General features: G+C 39.4%; 1 pseudogene; it reads left to right on the top strand.

Moving 5' to 3' along the window:
• Positions 1-4029: 4029 nt before the first annotated feature.
• Positions 4030-4555, top strand: LOC138095000 (ankyrin repeat domain-containing protein 26-like; annotated as a pseudogene).
• The last annotated feature ends 17222 nt before the right edge of the window (positions 4556-21777 follow it).

Here is a 21777-nt window from a genome sequence, read left to right as displayed (position 1 = left end):
GTCAACTCTTCGCATGAGGTGGACAAAGTACTGGAGTTTCAGCTTTAGCGTCATTCCTTCCAAACAACACCCAGGACTGATCTCCTTTAGAATGGATAGATCCACCTATTTCGTTTGTTTTGTTTTATTTAATTGAAGTATAATTGATTTACAATGTTGCATTAGTTTCAGGTGTACAACAAAGCGATATGTATATGTATGTATACAAATGTATGTATGTATCAACAAGTTGGTGCAGCCACTATGGATTCTTCTCCCTTGTAGGTTATTACAAAGTACTGAGTATAGTTCCCTGTGTTATACAGTAGGTCCTTTTTGGTTATCTATTTTATATCACCTATTTCTTTTTAACTACTGCATAATATTCCCTAGTGTGCCTATGCCATTGTTTATTTCACTGTTGCTCTGTGTTCACACTTAACAAAGTGTGATGATTAATATCCATGTCCCTGTGTCTCTGAGTCTATTTAAGAGTGTTTCCTCTAGGGTAGATACAGAGTAGTAGAAATGCTACTACTCAGATATGCAGATGACACCACCCTTATGGCAGAAAGTGAAGAGGAACTAAAAAGCCTCTTGATGAAAGTGAAAGTGGAGAGTGAAAAAGTTGGCTTAAAGCTCAACATTCAGAAAACGAAGATCACGGCATCTGGAAACATCACTTCATGGGAACTAGATGGGGAAACAATGGAAACAGTGTCAGACTTTATTTTGGGGGGCTCCAAAATCACTGCAGATGGTGACTGCAGCCATGAAATTAAAAGACGCTTACTCCTTGGAAGAAAAGTTATGACCAACCTAGATAGCATATTTAAAAGCAGAGACATTACTTTGCCAACAAAGGTCTGTCTAGTCAAGGCTATGGCTCTTCCAGTATTCATGTATGGATGTGAGACCTGGACTGCGAAGAAAGCAGAGTGCCAAAGAATTGATGCTTTTGAACTGTGGTGTTGGGGAAGACTCTTGAGAGTCCCTTGGACTGCAAGGAGACCCAACTAGTCCATTCTGAAGGAGATCAGCCCTGGGATTTCTTTGGAGGGAATGATGCTGAAGCTGAAACTCCAGTACTTTGGCCATCTCATGCAAAGAGTTGACTCATTGGAAAAGACTCTGATGCTGAGAAGGATTGGGGGCAGGAGGAGAAGGGGATGACAGAGGATGAGATGGCTGGATGGCATCACTAACTCAAGGGACGTGAGTCTGGGTGAACTCCGGGAGTTGGTGATGGACAGGGAGGCCTGGCGTGCTGCGATTCATGGGGTCGCAAAGAGTCGGACACGACTGAGTGACTGAACTGAATTGACATTAGCTATGCTACACTCTCAGAGAGAATATTTTAAAACTTGTATCAGATGTTTAAAAAATATGTCTTCCAAAATATAGTTCTACTTTACAAGCTGTGAAATTGTGATTTATAGTAAGAAATGTATGTTTGATCTTCATCCTCATTTCTGGCACCTATAGCTATTTGCTGTTAAATGATCTCTCAGCTTTTAAAAATCTATAAAGGAATTTAGTTACAAATCTATAAGATTTGTATCTGATTTTATTATGTTTTGAAAACCTATCAAGCTTATGATTGTCTATGTTAATATTTTTAGCAGATATCACAAATTATAAAATTTCTTAGTATTAGTAGAAGCCAGAATAAAGTAATAGTTCATTTTGGACAAGAAGCAAAGTATTTTGAATTTTTTGCCATGCTGTGTGGCATATGAGATCTTAGTTTTCCAACCAGGGATTGAACCTGAGACCTCTGCATTGGAAGCACAGAGTCTTAACAGCTGGATTGCCAGGGAAGTCCCTGAACTAATTCTTATTTATGATCTGTTATCTCCTATAGAAAGAGTAAATGAATTTTTGTGCACTAAATCATTTTCATACTTGTTTACCATATTGATCTATAAAGATACTAGCTCTTTTATGGTCTTCTGCCAAATATATCAGTTAGCTATTATGATCCATTTTTTATGATTACTTCGTTTTAAATCTGATAACCTCACCATTGCATTGTTATCCAGGCAACATCTTCCTAGCATTTCAATTATCTTAATCTCATGCAGACCCACATCAAAAGCTTTTACAAACATTTAGATATATTGTTTGCTCATGGAGTTTTCTTTATCCACAAACTTGTTGAGTAATTTTATAAGATCAAATAAATCAGATTTGCCTGGCATAATCTGTCTTCATAAACAAATGCTGTCCACTGACCATCACATTGTTATCTAAATGATTTCAGATCAATTTGGTTTGCTCTAACTTGGGCAATTGCATTCTGCCAGCCCCAAACTCCCTCTATTTTTCAATTGAAGACATTATTCTTCCTTTCACTTAACAAAGTGTTCTGTAAAGCAAGCAGGCAAGTATCTGAACCAATAAAGCCTAGTTTCCTGAAGATTTGTGTCTGATAGGCTAACTGAAACTATGTATTACATCCATGTCATAGCTTTAGCTGGTGACATTATTACCTAAATCATTGTACTAGATGTCATAAGTAATATTTTGTGTTACATCAATGCGAAAAGTAGGCAACACAAAGAAAGTTTTTCATGTGTATGTCTAGGACCATCCTAATGCTAGATTCCCTGCAATATAATCAGATTTAGTTAGACTCAAGTTTTACATCAGAGGTTAATAGTGAGATACACTGGATGTGAGACGATTTCACTAGAAGACTTGTTATATATTGTACTAAGGCAGAATGATCACTGTGCTTTAGCTAAGAAAAATGGTGATTCTACAGTCAGTCCTCCATATCCACATGTTCCACATCTATGGATTCAACAATTATGGACCAAAAATATTTGGGAAAATATTCCAGAAAGTTCCAGAAAGCACAACTTGCATTTGTCACGCTCTGACAACTACTTATATAGAATTTATATTGTGTTGGGTATTATAAGTAATCTAGAGATGATTTAAATTGTATGAGAGGAGGTGCATAGGTTATATGCAGATACTATGCCATCTTATGGCCTTCCTTCGTGGCTCAGATGGCAAAGAATCCACCTGCAATTTAGGAGACCTCGGTTCAATTCCTGGGTTGGGAAGATCCCATAGAGAAGGAAATGACAACCCACACCAGTGTTCCTGCTGGAGAACCCCATGGACAGAGGAGACTGGCGGGCCATAGTCCACGGGGTCCCAAAGGGTCGGACACGACCGAGTGAGTAAGCACGCATGCACCTGTGCCATTTTATGTAAGGGACTTGAGCATCTGCAGATTTGGATATCCACAGGGTCCGGGAGCCAACTCCCCTCAGATATCAAGAGATGACTATATTTCAGGGTAAATGAACAAACTATTCATCACTCATCATTTCATTGAATAAAATCTACAAATTTATTCATTCTATTCCTCTTACATTTATATGATGCCCTGTGAAATCTGTGGTTTATCTCCTTATCTGACATTGACCTAAAACTGAATGCTAACTTGGGGGCAATCAAAAGAGGCACTAGGCTGGCTTGCATACAGGTTTTGAAAAGGAAGAGGACCTCTCGGTTCCTTTGGGGCTCCTATACTTTAATTTCAACCACACTCAGCTTGAACTGCACAGTTCTGGGTTCAAAACAAAGAAACCCAGATTCCAAAATTCAGTCATAATGCCCAGGGAGTAATTCACACACTTGAAGAACGTTTGTGTGGTGGAGGAAATCCACGGCCTGCTGGGGCTCGCACGGCCCCAGGAAAGTTGGGACTGGGAGCCCCGAGGGTCTGGGCCCTGCGGTGGCGGTGGCAGGAGCCCCAGTGCGATTGCCACAGCAGCCGTGAGACAACTTCCACAAGAACTGGCTGATACCCTAAAAATGCAGTCTATGTTGGAGGCTTCACTGGAGGTCACGTCACGTGATCGTGCTAACTTAGAAGATGAGGTACAGGACTGAAAGGAGTTACGTCAACTCACAAGTCAGGTACAAGCAGCATCTCAAGAAAACTTAGAGCAGTTAAGAGAGAGGAGTAATGCTTTAATAAGAAGTCAGGTGGAACTCAGAATTAAAGACTTGGAATCTGAACTCTCCAAGATGAACATTTTTCAAGAAGATTCTAATAAAGCAGAGTTGCAAAAATATAAGCAACTCTACCTAGAAGAACTAGAAGTTAGAAAGTCATGGGCAAATAAACTAGACAAGACTAAGGAGAGGCTGGCAGAGGTCAGCACCAAACTTGGGATGCAGAAACAGCAGGACAGATCTTGCCTCACCACTCTCACCAGGAGGCCAGTCCTGGAGTCCCCCTTGTTTGGAAATTTCAATAATACTTTAGGGCTCAATAGAAATCTTACTCTAAGAGCAAACGTAGCGCTTTCTACCTCAATTCCATGCCCTTCAAATAACAGCACGGAGACTTACTTGACCAAGATGGGAGTTGCAAAAGAATGTAACTAAAGAACTAGAAAAAGCTGCTGCTGAATTTAAATCTGGATCCTATAGAGTGTCTCCTCTAGGATCTACAGGTGAGTCAAATCTATACCAGGACCTACTTTTGAAAACATCACAAGAATATGTGCACATTTTGAAGGAAAAAAAATATGATCTAAAAGATAAATAGTAAAAGTCTCCCTACTGGACTCTTTTCATGACATTTTAGTTGTTTCCCATTAAATATAATGAGAAAATCTTTATTAAAGGGAAATATTTTTGTGTGCATAATGAAAACTTATATGACATTTTTAGCCATGCTTCTCCACATCTAACTTATTTTTAAGCAGATTTAAAAACCAGCACTGTTGAGTTTTACATATGCAAAGTGAAAGTGTAGTCACTCAGTCATGTCTGACTTTTTGTGACCCAATAGACTGTAGCCCGCCAGGCTCCTCTGCCCATGGAATTCTCCAGGCTAGAAAACTGGAATGGGTAGCCATTCCCTTCTCCAGGGGATCTTCCAGCCCCAAGGATCAAACCCGGGTCACCTGCATTGCAGGTAGGTTCTTTACCATTTGAGCCACCAGAGACACCCTTTACAAACTCAAACTGAAAACTAATATCAGCTGTTTAAACAGCACCCAAACAACCAAACTTGTCATTAATATTTAGTGGTGCAGACTGATATCTTTTTTGTATTTTCCAGTTTATATCACTATTTATAGACCTAAAGATTTAGATATTGCTGTTATGGCTACTGCCAATGTTTTCTTGATGAAAATGAAAGGAGAGAGTGAAAAATTTGGCTTAAAGCTCAACATTCAGAAAACGAAGATCATGGCATCTGGTCCCAACACTTCATGGCAAATAGATGGGGAAACAGTGGAAACAGTGTCAGACTTTATTTTTGGGGGCTCCAAAATCACTGCAGATGGTGATTGCAGCCATGAAATTAAAAGACACTTGCTCCTTGGAAGAAAAGTTATGACCAACCTAGATAGCATATTCAAAAGCAGAGACATTACTTTGCCAACAAAGGTCCATCTAGTCAAGCCTATGGTTTTTCCAGTGGTCACGTATGGATGTGAGAATTGGACTGTGAAGAAAGCTGAGCGCCAAAGAATTGATGCTTTTGAACTGTGGTGTTGGAGAGGACTCTTGAGAGTCCCTTGGACTGCAAGGAGATCCAACCAGTCCATTCTGAAGGAGATCAGTCCTGGGTGTTCCTTGGAAGGACTGATAAGCTGAAACTCCGATACTTTGGCCACCTCATGCGAAGAGTTGACTCATTGGAAAAGACCCTGATGCTGGGAGGGATTAGGGGCAGGAGGAGAAGGGGACAACAGAGGATGAGATGGCTGGATGGCATCACCGACTCGATGGACATGAGTCTGAGTGAACTCCAGGAGTTGGTGATGGACAGGGAGGCCTGGCGTGCTGCGATTTATGGGGTCGCAAAGAGTCAGACACAACTGAGTGACTGAACTGAACTGAATTATTCATAGTGGCATAAAATTTACTATATGTAACTTTAAACACTGATTCAGAGATCGTTCCTCATGGAGAAATTTTTTTAAAAAAAGAATGTTTGTGTAATTTTTTTCCTTTGGGGCCCTTCAGATCAGCATTTGTAGCACCAAACCCACATGGCCCAAGCAGTAATCTGGAAGACTTTAAAGGTAGAGTAGGTAAACAGAAAACTATCATTATTTACTCTCTAAAGGCATCTTCTTTACTAACAGAGTATAGTTCAAGTTTTTCTATCAACTAATGAGTGAAATGAGTAGCATTTCATCTTATAGTAAATATCTATAAGATGAAATTATCATATTCTCTTATCTTCTTTGTTATTATTAAGTTGGTTTTATTTTGTTTTTTCACTTAAGAATATGATACCTCATGAGATCAACCATACTAACATCTTTCTTGGTTTTCGAAAATTGCTATTGCTAAAATATCAACCATACTTGTTTAGTAAAAGCAAATATTCTGTGTGTGTGAGTGTGCACCCATGGGCATGTGTCTGTGTTGGAAATGATTATTAAAGAAGCCAGTATTATTATGAGAGAAAAGGATAGAATGACACTATTGGCTATGTTTCCTTTACTTCCTTTCTATTTCTCCAGGGACCTTCCATGGAGATAATTAGAATATTGGCCTGGCTATTATTGTCTAATAGAGTTGTCAGTCATTGATAAAACTTTTTTCTGCCTTCATGCACTGTAACACTTATATGTAAGGACTGTTCTGCTTTCCAATAAGGTAAATTTTCCTAAAGCTTGTTTGTTGTTAATATTTTGCTAAGGAGGGGAGGTTGTTGAGAGAAGACAGAAATGCAAAGAAGATTAAATAAAGAAAACTTCAACATTTTCAACTCAGATTCCTCATCTGAACTACACAGAAAATTTCTTGACTATTCTCTCAGTTCTCTCAAGGATAGTACAAAATTAGTACTATTCTAGATGCACAGGAAAAAAGTTAATTTATTAGGGCTTAATTCTCCACTAGATCAGATGAGGAATATAATTCCAGCTGTATTTAAATATAATTCCTTGGGAGTTTGGAACTAGCCAACGCAAACTATTATATATAGAATGGAAAAACAGCAAGGTCCTGCTGAGCTCAGGGAACTATACTCAATATCCTGTGATAAACCATAATGAAAAAGGAAAAAAAGAATAGACATACATGTGTGACTGAATCACTTTACTGTACACCTGAAACATTGTAAATTATACTTTAATTAAAATTTTTAATTAAAACATGCTAGCAAGGTAATGCTCAAAATTCTCCAAGCCAGGCTTCAACAGTATATGAACTGTGAACTTCCAGATCTTCAAGTTGGATTTAGAAAAGGCAGAGGACCCAGAGATCAAATTGCCAACATCCACTGGATCATCAAAAAGGCAAGAGAGTTCCAGAAAAACATCTACTTCTGCTTTATTGACTATGCCAAAGCCTATGACTGCGTGGATCAAAACAAACTGAAAAATTCTTAAAGAGATGTGAATACTAGACCACCTGACCTGCCTCCTGAAAAATCTGTATGCAGATCAGGAAGCATCAGTTAGAACTGGACACGTAACAACAGACTGGTTCCAAATCGGGAAAGGAGTACGTCAAGGCTGTATATTGTCACCCTGCTTATTTAACTTATAAACACTCTGCTATTTATTTATATGTAGAGTACATCATGAGAAACACTGGACTGAATGAAGCACAAGCTGGAATCAAGATTGCTGGGAGAAATATCAATAACCTCAGATATGCAGATGACACCACCCTTATGGCAGAAAGTGAAGAAGAACTAAAGAGACTCTTGATGAAAGTGAAAGAGGAGTGAAAAGCTGGCTTAAAATTCAACATTCAGAATACTAAGATCATGGCATCTGGTCCCATCACTTCATGGCAAATAGATGGGGAAGCAATGGAAACAGTGAGAGACTTGACTTTATCGGGCTCCAAAATCACTGCAGATGGTAACTGCAACTATGAAATTGAAAAACGCTTGCTCCTTGGAAGAAAAGCCATGACCAACCTAGACAGCATTTTAAAAAGCAGAGACATTACTTTGCCGACAAAGGTCCATCTAGTCAAAGCTGTGGTTTTTCCAGTAATCATGTATGGATGTGAGAGCTGGACTATAAAGAAAGTTGAGAGCTCAAGAATTGATGCTTTTGAACTGTGGTGTTGGAGAAGACTCTTGAGAGTCCCTTGGACTGCAAGGAGATCCAACCAGTCCATCCTAAAGGAAATCAGTCCTGAATATTCATTGGAAGGACTGATGCTGAAACTCCAATACTTTGGTCACCTGATGCGAAGAGCTGACTCATTTGAAAAGATCCTGATGCTGGGAAAGATTGAAGGCAGGAGGAGAAGGGGACAACAGAGGATGAGATAGTTGGATGGCATCACCGAGTCAATGGACATGAGTCTGAGTAAACTCCGTGAGTTGGCGATGGACAGGGAGGCCTGGCATGCTGCAGTCCATGGGGTTGCAAAGAGTCAGACACAACTAAGCAACTGAACTGAACTGATTATTCTTTAATAGTCATTGTAATTTCATAATAAAGTTGAAACTCTTATGTAAACAGCTTTAATAATTTCAGTTGATCATAAATAGATTGATTTGTTCCCTCCCAAAGGTTTATTGTGCTTAATCCTTTGAAACTAGTTTAAAAATGAAAGCAGCATTGTAACCTCAAATCTTTTATGGAATGCTAGTTTTAAAACAAGACCCACATGGTATATTCATGAGCATTAACAATTTGAAAAGTCCTAACTAGATGTCACGATCAAAAGGTCTTACAGGGAACTCTGCCCAGTGTTATGCAGCAGCCTGGATGGGAGGGAAATTTAGGGGAGAATAGATAAACGTATACTTAGGGCTGAGCCCCTTTGCTGTCTACCTGAAACTATCACAACACTGTGAATCGGCTATACCCCAATACAAAATAAAAATCTTTTTTAACAGATCAATAGGCTTTATTCCTAGTTTGGTCAGAAACTTATTGATAGACAACCTAACTTTCTAAATGTTTTAACCTCAAACACTCTATTGAAAAATATAAAAACAAATTACTATAAGCACCATATTTCTCACTGGGAATGTTGAGACTTAAGTCTTTAAAGGAGATGACTATGTATTTATATCCTTTATATATATTTTATAAATAAACTAGGACGGTGACATTTATTCTTAGTGAGGTACTGCAGCTGTCTTCCCTGGGCAGAACCCTTTTTAAAAATTCCAAAATGAGAGAGGACACAGAAAAAGCAGTATCTAAAAGGCAAGGAATAAAAGGAAAAGAAATACGTGAACAAATAACACAGTGGAGCCAAGACATATTAGATATTCATTAGTGTATTTTCAGAGTCCACACAATGCCCGTAATTATTTAACATTTTAACTGAGAAAGTCTGTATCGATATATTCTGTAGATACACAGTACACAACTCTGAACATATTTTGGACAATTATGTGTGAAATCCTCATCACAACCATTTTCGCTGAACAACTCTACTATGAGTGGCGGATTTTCTGAAACTGAAATTGCTATTTGCACGATGTGGTGCATTGAAGCAATTCAAGGCTTTCATTCCACTTCACTGGAAATGAAGATTCACTATATTAACGTTCTCTAGACACTTATGTGGTGTGAAATTATGCCCCTCAATTACAAATTCTTCCAGCCTTCTCTCTCTTGGCCTCTCTATTTTCAAGTCTTATTTCAAATACTCCACAAAATATTTGGCCTCACTTGGCATAAAAGAAGCAAACCTCTGTGCCTCTTTTCCCCACCTTTCCATGGAGATAATAACACTTGCCTGTCTCATAAAGATATTGTGAAGCATAATATTTTGTAAAGCACTTTAAAAACCTTAGCTATGAAGGCTAATGGCAATAAGAACTGTATTGTCATCTAATCCTCCATTTCCTCTCAAGCTGGCCATTTTCTTTTTGTCTTTGTTCGTTTAAATGTTAAGAAGAAATACTGTTTTGCTATTGAATGTTGAGGCTGAGCTTTATTTCCTTCACCTTCGTTCTTTTTTGATTTCTTTATGACCCTCTTCTGGTTTCATGCCATCAAATCAGAGATTGCTTCCAAGAACCTACCTAGAACGGACTCAAATGTTATCTGTTTTATGGCTAAACGACCTGCATATGGTCTAATCTCACAACCAAGGATCCTCCAGAACACTAATTCAGGACTTAAGGCTTCGGGCGGCATTACTGGACACTGTTGCCACCTAGTCATGCTCTGGCCCCACCACACCTATATTTGTGTCAACTGAATAGATTCTCTCTCTTGACACTGTGAATGCCCTTGAGGCGGGGGACAGAGTCTGCCTGCAAAGTACCTCGCACAATGGTCTACGCAGTTAATATTTTTAAAAATGAGTTCAAGTAATTAAACAACACTACACTCTTACTAAGTTGGCTGCACTGCAGAAGTCTTTGGAACCAAATTGGACTGAGCCTAGAGGAACTGCTGCCCATTATTTCCAAGCTCAAGGTAACCCAGGTGTGGAGAACTGCTTGACAAGCTGCCAGGGGTTCATCTGGATGGCTTCATGTCTCTGCAAGCCAAATCCTGACTGAATTCTTCTCCCTGGAGCTGCTGATAAGATTTAAAGGTCTGAGGCCTTTTTCTGTCTCCTATATAACCATGTCTTCAGAAAAAAGGTACTCTAAGAATGCATCGAAGTATGATGATGAAGGAACACAAATGAAAGTGAATTAAGGAGTATATAAAGACTTCCCTGGTGGCTCAGACGGTAAAGCGTCCGTCTACAATGCGGGAGACCTGCGTTCCATCCCTGGGTCGGGAAGATCCGCTGTAGAAGGAAATGGCAATCCACTCCAGTACTATTGCCTGGAAAATCCCATGGACAGAGGGGCCTGGTAGGCTACAGTCCATGGGGTCACAAAGAATCGGACACGACTGAGCAACTTCACTTTCCTTTCCTTTAAAGTACATAATGAAAGGATGATGTTGAATAAAGAGGCCTTGAAGTTGGACAGACCCAAGTTCCTGTCCTGGCTCGGCAATTTGCTAGCTGTGTTACACTGAACAACTTACTTAACCTCTCTGAACCTATTTCCTCATTCTTAAAATATGACTTTCCTTGAACAGTTGTGAAGATAGTTTTCCTGTGAATAATACTAACATATATCTGACCTAGGGCTTCCTAGGTGGTGGCTAGTGTTAAAGAATCTGCCTGCCAATGCAGGTGACATATGAGATGTGGGTTCAATTTCTGGGTCAGGAAGATCCCCTGCAGTAGGCAATGGTAACCTGCTCCAGTATTCTTGCCTGGAAAATCCCATGGACAGAGGAGCCTGGTGGGCTACAGTCTATGGGGTCACGAAGACTTGGATACAACTGAACACAACAACAGCCAGGACCAACCACCATACCTGACCTAAAGTAAAAGCTCAATAAAGGGCATTATTAGAAAGGACCCCATGGAAAATTATGAAAATGAGCAATGATAGAGTCATCTTAACTAAAGTAAGAATGAAACACTTCTGGAAAGAGCCTCAGGGAAAGCCTAGTAGAACAAGAGGGAGGTTTTTTCCAGTGACTAAGCCAGAAGTCACAACTTGCTGTTCCATCTCACTCTAAGGTGGGTTCAGGGGATGAAAACCTTCATAAAAGAATTACAAGCCAAGAATATAAAACCACTGAATTTGAATAAAATGTTGTTCAATTTCTTATAGGGCTACTTCCTGAGAAGGAAGAGCTCTAGATGTCACAAAGCCTTCAACAACCTAGCCAGTGGCAATAAAACAGGAAAGAAGGAGAATGATGCAGCAAACATTTTAACTTATTTAAAGTTTCACGTCTTATTCCTAAGGCTCTGTGCAGGAAAAGCAGGACCAGGTAATTGGCTCTATCTCAGAGTAATGTTTTCTTCTAGAATTCGGGGAATGAGGGCATTTCCCAGATACAAATAAAGGGAGGCATTGTTATTCTGCCTCCTCTGCTCCCAGATTCTTTTTAGGAAAAGAAATTGGAGGAATAGCAAAGAATACACTTTAGATGCAGTTGTTCAGGTATCTCAGAAAAACATGATCTTAAAGTGTCTGGAAAATATGATTCCATAACACAATAGGAGAAGATTATGTAGCTGCCGTTTCCCTCTGAACGGTACAAAGAGTGAAGTCACAGAAGGAGTCTTAGAAAAACTGGAGACACAGAAACAGACAGACAGCTAGACAGATTGGTAGTAATAGACAGACAGACAGAACTCAGTGTTAGTGAAATCCCATCAGAGGAGGGCTCTCTAGGGTGAAGGATGTTAAACTTCATGCTTCAAAAGAGATTAAAAACATATCTGAAGTGACAGCTCTTGATCGATCACTCACATAAATAGGTGATGATTTGCTAGTGGGGAGAAAAAAAGTATTTCGTTTTGTCTCAACCTACCTGAGCTAATACAAATAATTGCAGCTGACCCCTGAACAACACAAGGGAGTCTACTTATCGGCAGATTTTTTTCAACAGTAAATACTGCGTGATCCAATCTGTGGCTGCTTGTTTGAATCTGAATATACAGAATTGCCTGTGGGAAAGAACTGTATATAGGGAGTGCGTGCTCAGTTTGATCAGTCATGTCTGACTCTTTGCAGCCTCGTGGACTGTAGCCTGTCAGGCTCCTCTTGTCCATGGGATTTTCCAGGCAATAATACTGGAGCAGGTTGCCATTTCCTACTTTAAGAGCTCTTCCCAATACAGGATCAAACCCACGTTCCTTGTGTCTCCTGCATTGGCAGGTGGATCCTTTACCACTGAGCTACCTGGGAAGCCTGAATATAGGGAAGGCACTATAAATCACATGCAGATTCTTCACTGATGGGGGAGGGGGTGCCCCTAATCCCTACATTGTTCAAGGTCAACTGTTTCCCAACAGAAGCACTAACAGCTAGGAATTTTAAGATTACCTATGTATGGAGAAGGCAATGGCACCCCACTCCAGTACTCTTGCCTGGAAAATCCCATGGACAAAGGAGCCTGGTGGGCTGCAGTCTGTGGGGTTGCTAAGAGTCGGACACGACTGAGCAACTTCACTTTCACTTTTCACCGTCATGCATTGGAGAAGGAAATGGCAACCCACTCCACTGTTCTTGCCTGGAGAATCCCAGGGACGGGGGAGCCTGGTGGACTGCCATCTGTGGGGTCACACAGAGTTGGACACGACTGAAGTGACTTAGCAGCAGCCTGTGTGGATGTGAGAGCTGGACTGTGAAGAAAGCTGAGCACCAAAGAATTGATGCTTTTGAACTGTGGTGCTGGAGAAGACTCACGAGAGTCCCTTGTCCTTCAAGGAGATCCAACCAGTCCACCCTAAAGGAGATCAGTCCTGGGTGTTCATTGGAAGGAATGATGCTAAAGCTGAAACTCCAATACTTTGGCCACCTCATGCGAAGAGTTGACTCACTGGAAAAGACCCTGATGCTGGGAGGGATTGGTGGCAGGAGGAGAAGGGGACGACAGAGGATGAGATGGCTGGATGGCATCACCAACTCGATGGACATGAGTTTGGGTAAACTCTGGGAGTTAGTGATGGACAGGGAGGCCTGGCGTGCTGCGATTCATGGGGTCACAAAGAGTCAGACACGACTGAGTGACTGAACTGGACTGAACCTATTAAGAAAAGAGATTGATGTCTACTATCAGATGAATGGATAAGGAAGATGTGGTGTATATATATATATATGTATGTGTTTGTGGAATATTACTTAGTTATAAAAAAGAATGAAATAATGCCATTTGTAGCATCATGGATGGACCTAGAGATATCATATTAAGTTAAGATAGAAAAAAGCAAATATCATATAATATCACTTACTGTAGGATCAAAAAAAAAGGTGAATTTATTTACAAGATAGAAATAGACTCACAGGCATAGAAGTAAATTTATGGTTACCAATGGAAACAGGGGGAAGGGATAAATTAGTTTGGGATTAACGGATACACACTACTACAGATAAAATAAATAACCACCTGTAGAGCACAGGGAACTACACTCAATAACCCATAAGTAAAGAAGTCTGAAAAGGAATAGGTTTGTATATATGTATGTATATATATATACACACACACATATAACTAAATCACTGGGCTAAAATTAACACAACATTGTTAATAAACTATACTTCAATAAAAAGAAAAGAGATTAGACAAATCAATGGGGCAAGAAAGCATGTAGCCCAGGATACAATGTCATTTTTTTTTTAATCATATGTATGTTTAGCAGCTGACAATGTGGATATTTTGAAGTAACTGTGACATGAGCTACATGTTTTGGGAAGTCCTAATCAGTACCACTGCATGAAGCTTTCCTTCTAGTTTTATGCTTAGTGTGTTGCTGAAATTCAAGAAGTCCTCGGTAGAAAAATCATTATTTGGCTATTAGATTACAAATAATGGCTATATTATGAGCCAGGTAGTTTTTATTTCCCTTTTTGTGAATGCACGTGTAATGAGAGGAACCTGGAAAGAGGAACAATTTCTAGCCTGTCGTAAAAACCGTTAACTCATTTAGCCTCATAGTATTTGAAAATACACTCACTTTTTACCATCTCTATAAAAAGGCATAATAGTACTCACAAATTTTTCTGTAACAATTCCGGAACAGTGAAATTTTAATTCTCTTAAGTTATAGTTCTCATCAAGTAAATTAAGCAACTCAAATGCAAACTTTCCCTTTATTTCAGCTCTTCTCTGATTTTTTACAAAATTTATAAATTTGTACTTTCATCTTCCGCTTGAATACATTCTAGACTGTGTTTTTCTCTTCGTTATTGCTATTGCCTTGATTTTTTTCTTTGTATGTTTTGGTGGATAGAATATTATAAACTCCTGTGACTATGAGAACCCACATCTTTCCCATTTGCTATCATCCATAGCATCGAAAACAACTGTGTACTCACTGCATATTCACTGGTTTAAATTAATTAACATGTTTAAAAAGGATTTTTAAGGTCCTATGTCCATTTCTCTATTTCTAGAACCATACATCAATCTAGGGAAATAATGTCAGTCCTTCTGATAAGCCCCAGGAAAAAGTGTCCACCACCTGTAAAGGCAATCCTGTGAAAGTGTGAGTTGCTCAGTCACGTCTGACTCTTTGTGACCCCATGGACAGTAGCCCACCAGGCTCCACTGTTCATGGGATTTTCCAGGCAAGAAGAATACTGGACTGGGTAGCCATTCGCTCCCCTAGGAGATCTTCCCAACCCGGGGATCAAACCCATGTCTCCTACATCTCCAGCAATGCAGGCAGATTCTTTACCATCTGAGCCAATCCTGCCTAATATCAAAATGATTTACCAAAAGGAAATTCTTCACATGTGTGGAGACATACACAGAGATATGTAGATACAAAAAGCTTTTATCTTTGTTTCACCCAAAAAGCTACAATTGGCATTTGCTACATCAATATTATGTAGGAATGAACTTTATAAGATTTCTTTCTGTAAAATATCATGGAAAAAATTGAGATCATTAGTGAAAAAAAGGTGGAAAATATTCATAAATCTAGAAGGCAGGAACAGCTATTAAGAATAACATTTTATTTCCTGTCATGAGATTTTGGAGCCCAACATACCAAGTTAACTACTCTTTCAATACTGTGTTTTAAGTTTAGCAAAAACCTTACACTGAAACAAAACAAAACTGTGTACCACAGTGAAGTGAAAGTGTTAGTTGCTCAGTTGTGTACAACTCTTTGCAACCCCATGGACTATAGCCCACCAGGCTCCTCTGTCCATGAAATTTTCCAACCAAGAATACTGGATTGGGTAGCCATTCCCTCTTCCAAGGGATTTTCCCAACCCAGGACTTGAACTTGGTTCTCCTCCATTGCAGGCAGATTCTTTACCAGCTGAGCCATGTACCTCAGAGTATATCTTAAATGTTCTCACCACACACACACACACATACACACACACACACACGTTAAATACATGAGGTGATGGATGTGTGAGGTGATTGATGAAAGTGAAAAAGGAAAGTGAAAAAGTTGGCTTAAAGCTCAACATTCAGAAAACTAAGATCACAGCATCGGTCCCATCCCTTCATGGCAAATGATGGGGAAACAGTGGAAACAGTGGCTGACTTTATTTTTCTGGGCTCAAAAATCACTGCAGATGGTGATTGCAGCCTTGAAATTAAAAGACAGTTACTCCTTGGAAGGAAAGTTATGACCAACCTAAACAGCATATTAAAAAGCAGAGACATTACTTTGTCAACAAAGGTCCATCTAGTCGAGGCTATGGTTTTTCCAGTGGTCATGTATGGATGTGAGAGTTGGACTGTGAAGAAAGCTGAGCGCCAAAGAATTGACGCTTTTGAACTGTGGTGTTGGAGAAGACTCTTGAGAGTCCCTTGGACTGCAAGGAGATCCAACCAGTCCACCCTAAAGGAGATCAGTCCTGCGTGTTCATTGGAAGGACTGATGTTGAAGACGAAACTCCAATACTTTGACCACCTGATGCGAAGAGCTGACTCATTTGAAAAGACCCCGATGCTGGGAAAGATTGAGGGCAGGAGGAGAAGGGGACGACAGAGGATGAGATGCTTGGATGGCATCACCTACTTGATGCACATGGGTTTGGGTGGAGTTGGTGATGGATTGGGAGGCCTGGCGTGCTGTGGTTCATGAGGTGGTAAAGAGTCGGACACAACTGAGCAACTGAACTGAACTGATGGATGTGTTAACTAACCTCATGTGGTAATCATTTCACAAGTTATATGTATACCAAATAATGCACATCTTACACTTATACAATGTTATGTGTTAATCCTATCTCAGTGAAGCTGGGGAAAAACCTGTGTATCTCAAAGCAAATGAAGCTGGGATTCAAGGAGACTCCAAGTAACTCAAAACATGAAGATGCCCAGTGACCATAAATTACTAAACTTCTAGCAATCTGTCTCTTCTTCTGACATCTGATCAAAGTTTTATCATATATTAATTATTGTTTTGAGCAAAGGCCCTGAATTTCATTGAGCTCACCAGCTCTAGACACCTACAAATATGTTTTGCTATAAATTATTGGCACTGCTTCTGTTGATATTCAGTATAATCAAACATTTGTAAGCATGCTGTCTTTTCAATCTGTTCAGCTGATGCACTTTACCTGATCTTTCATTAAAGTAATCAAAACACTTGCTGTGTCGCATCTAATGAATGTTGCATGTATGATTAAGTGCTTTCATTCATATTGCAAGTTTGATTTAATGTAATCTGCCTTTCAGACAGCCATTAGCCTAGCTCCTACGTGAATTTGATTAATTGGCTGAATTCTTCCAGATGTCCATTAGGCATTACAGGAATTTCTATGTAGAAACAGCAGGGACTGTCTAGCACAGAACCAAACAATGAAATGTTATATTGCTGTCATGACTTACAAAAAGCTGGATTCATTTTCATTAATAAAACATCTGTACTCCTGCACAGCTATGCATTGAGATGCATTTATTATATATGTTTATTTCTCTTATGACTGTAAATAGATAGTTAAATAGAAGCACATTTACTGATATTATGTAGGCCCAGGGTTTAGCAGATGCTGACTGGCAAAACAGACCCAATTTTTAAAGTTTACAGAAGGTCCTAAACAGAAAAAAATGCACTAACAGACACCTGTTTGAAACAGAATTAAAGAATGTCTGGTATTATAGAAATGAGTATTAAAATGAGAAGAAAGACTTATTTTGAAAATGGCTTGATTATTCTACATACACTAAGCCATTGGATCTCTTTCAGAAAAAATGGCAAATACGGCTCTTGCTGAGACAACTTACACTGTTGTTTGGAAAAGCTTTCTTTGGCCTTTAGTTCTGTTTTGTTGGTTCTTAAAGAGCAGGGAGAGATTTAGCCTTGCGCAGATCCTAGCTCAATGTATTTTCAGTTCAGTTCCGTTGCTCAGTCATGTCCGACTCTTTGCGACCCCATGAATCGCAGCACTCCAGGCCTCCCTGTCCATCACCAACTCCCAGAGTTCACTCAGACTCACGTCCATCAAGTCAGTGATGCCATCCAGCCATCTCATCCTCAGTCATCCCTTTCTCCTCCTGCCCCTAATCCCTCCCAGCATCAGAGTCTTTTCCAATGAGTCAGCTCTTCATATGAGGTGGCCAAAGTACTGGAGTTTCAGCTTTAGCATCATTCCTTCCAAAGAAATCCCAGGACTGATCTCCTTCGGAATGGACTGGTTGGATCTCTTTGCAGTCCAGGGGACTCTCAAGAGTCCTCTCCAACACCATAGTTCAAAAGCATCAATTCTTCAGCGCTCAGCCTTCTTCACAGTCCAACTCTCACATCCATACATGACTACTGGAAAAACCATAGCCTTGACTAGACGGACCTTTGTTGGCAAAGTAATATCTCTGCTTTTGAATATGCTATCTAGGTTGGTCATAACTTTCCTTCCAAGGAGTAAGCGTCTTTTAATTTCATGGCTGCAGTCACCATCTGCAGTGATTTAGCCCTTAATAAATGCTGCTACCAATCACCTGAGAAGTTTCCCACAACAATCAATTGAAACAAAAGGTAAATTTCAAACAAAGCCAGTATTAGAGACAATCAAACACTCTCTAAGACCAAATATTCATCTTAAAATTAAGAGAATACCACAAAAATGATATTTTGTGTCCCTTTTACAAGGATCTATACATTGATTTTAGGAATTAAAAGTGAAACTTTTCTCGTGCCTAAAATTGTATGAAATTAGTGCAGAGAAGGCAATGGCAACCCACTCCAGTACTCTTGCCTGGAAAAATCCCATGGACGAAGGAGCCTGGTAGGCTGCAGTCCATGGGGTCGCTAAGAGTCGGGCACAACTGAGCGACTTCACTTTCATTTTTCACTTTAATGTATTGGAGAAGGAAATGGCAACCCACTCCAGTGTTCTTGCCTGGAGAATCCCAGGGACAGCGGAGCCTGGTGGGCTGCCATCTATGGGGTCGCACAGAGTCGGACACGACTGAAGTGATTTAGCAGCAGTGGTTTGTGACAATATATCATCCCTGCTATAAAGACATATAGTGTTTGAACTTCAAGACTAAATGCCTTTTATCCTTTTTTTGCACAGTTAAGCAAAGTATATCAACTTGGGAAGGTGTGGAGAAATGGGAACTCTCCTACACTGTTGGTGGGAATGTAAATTGGTATAACCACTATAGAGAACAGTATGGAAGTTCCTTAAAATCTAGCATTTCTACTCCTGGGCATATATCCAGAGAAAATCATGCTTCAAAAAGATATTGGCACCCTAATAGTCATTGCAGCACTCTTTACAACAATCAAGGAATGGAAACAACTTAAATGTTCATTGACAAAGGAACGGATAAAGATGTGGTACATATATACAATGGGCTATGACTCAGCCATAAGAAAAGAATGAAATAATGCCATTTGCAGCAACATGGACAGAACTAAAGATTGTCATACTAAGTGAAGTAAGTCAGACAGAAAAAGACAAATATATGATATTGCTTACAGGTAGAATCTAATTTTTTAAAAAATGATACAAATGAACTTATTTACAAAACAGAAAAAGAGCCACAGATTTCAAAAACAATGATTACCAAAGGGGAAACATAGCGGGGAGGGATAAATTAGGAGTTTGGGACTAACAAGCACACACTACTAATATATAAAATAGATAACAAGTAAGAACCTACTGTATAGCATGGGGAACTCTATTCAATGTAGTAATCTATATGGATAAAGAATCTGAAAAAGGATGGATAAATGTATGTGTATAACTGAATCACTTTGCTGTACACCTGAAACTAACACAACATTGTAAGTCAAATATAATCCAATTTTATTTTTTTAATGGAAAAAAAGGTAAGTAAACATCGAGAGAAGAAATCTTCTCATAATAAAGTATACATGTGAATCATTAATCATAATAGAACTTTTTCTAAAATAATTGAACTTCGAAATTTTAGTTTTTACTTGAAATAGCTTCCCTATTAGTAGTTTCTATTTCATTGCAGTTATTTAAAAAGTGAGTCTTTATTACCTAATAGTTTTAATCATGACTAGGTGAACTTATATTACTGGAAGAGTGCATCTTTTAGGAAGCAGATCTTCTAGCCTATGTGCCATGTTAATAAGAAGATGTCCATAAGATTTCAAAAATAGGACTTGAACAGTCAACATCCACCTTGACCAGAAGTTTTTGGAATATAGAAAAGCCTAAAAGGAAAATGGCAAAATGGTTGTCTGAGGAGACCTTAAAATAGCTGAGAAAAGAAGAGAAGGAAAAGGCGAAAGAGCAAAGGAGAGATAGAGCCATTTGAATGCAGAGTTTCAAAGAATAGCAATGAGAAATAAGAAAGCCTTCCTATGTGAACAATGCAAATAAATCGAGGAAAATGATAGAATGGGAAGGACTAGAGATCTCTTCAAGAAAATCAGAGATACCAAGGGAACATTTCATGCAAAGATGGGCACAGTAAAGGACAGAAATGGTATGGACCTAACAGAAGCAGAAGATATTAAGAAGAGGTGACAACAATACACAGAAGAACTATACAAAAAAGATCTTCATGACCCAGATAACCACAGTGGTGTGATCACTCACCTAGAACCAGACATCCTGGAATGTGAAGTCAAGTGGGCCTTAGGAAGCATCACTACAAGTAAAGCTAGTGGAGGCGATGCAATTCCAGCTAAGGTATTTCAAATCCTAAAAGATGACGCTGTGAAAGTGCTGCACTCAATATGCCAGCAAATTGGGAAGACTCAGCACTGGCCACAGGACTGGAAAACATCAATTTTCATTCCAATCCCAAAAAAAGGCAATGCCAAAGAATGTTCAGTATACCACACAATTGCACTCATCTCACATGCTAGCAAAGTAATGTTCAAAATTCTCCAACCCAGGCTTCAACCGTACATGAACCAAGAACTTCCAGATGTTCAAGGTGGATTTAGAAAAGGCAGAGGAACCAGAGATCAAATTGCCAACATCCGCTGGATCAGCGAAAAAGCAAGAGAATTCCAGAAAAATACCTACTTTTGCTTCATTGACTATGCTAAAGCTTTTGACTGTGTGGATCACAACAAACTGTAAATTCTTAAAGAGATGGGAGTACCAAACCACTTTACCTGCTTCCTGAGAAATCTGTATACAGGTCAAGAAGCAACAGTTAGAACTGGACATGGAACAATGGACTGGTTCCAAATTGAGAAAGCAGTACATCAAGGCCGCATGTTGTCACCCTGCTTGTTTAACTTACATGCAGAGTACATCATGTGCAATGCTGGGCTGGAAGAAGCACAAGCTGGAATCAAGATTGCCAGGAGAAATATCAATAACCTCTCCTATTATGTTAGAAACCTGAGAGAAATTGAAGCACCTCTTAATGAAAGTGAAAGAAGAGAGTGAAAAACCTGGCCTAAAATTCAGCATTCAAAAAAACTAAGATCATAGCATTCAGTCCCATCACTTCATGGCAAATAGATAGGGAAACAGTGGAAACAGTGACTTTATTTTTGGGGGATCCAAAATCACTGCAGATGGCGGCTGCAGCCATGAAATTAAAAGACACTTGCTCCTTGGAAGAAAAGTTGGGACAAACCTACACAGCAAATTAAAAAGCAAAGACATTACTTTGCTGACAAAGATCCATTTGGTCAAAGCTATGGTTTTTCCAGTAGTCATGTATGGATGTGAGAGTTGGACTATAAAGAGGGCTGAGTGCCAAAGAATTGATACTTTTGAACTGTGGTGTTGGAGAAGACTCTTGAGAGTCCCTTGGACTGCGAGGAGATGCAACCAGTCCATCCTAAAGGAAATCAGTCCTGAATATTCATTGGAAGGACTGATGCTGAAGCTCCAATACTTTGACCAACTGATGTAAAGAACTGACTCATTAG

Source organism: Capricornis sumatraensis, chromosome 19 (assembly GCF_032405125.1).
Source record: "Capricornis sumatraensis isolate serow.1 chromosome 19, serow.2, whole genome shotgun sequence".
Taxonomy (NCBI): domain Eukaryota; kingdom Metazoa; phylum Chordata; class Mammalia; order Artiodactyla; family Bovidae; genus Capricornis; species Capricornis sumatraensis.
This window is presented reverse-complemented; position numbering and strand designations above follow the sequence as displayed.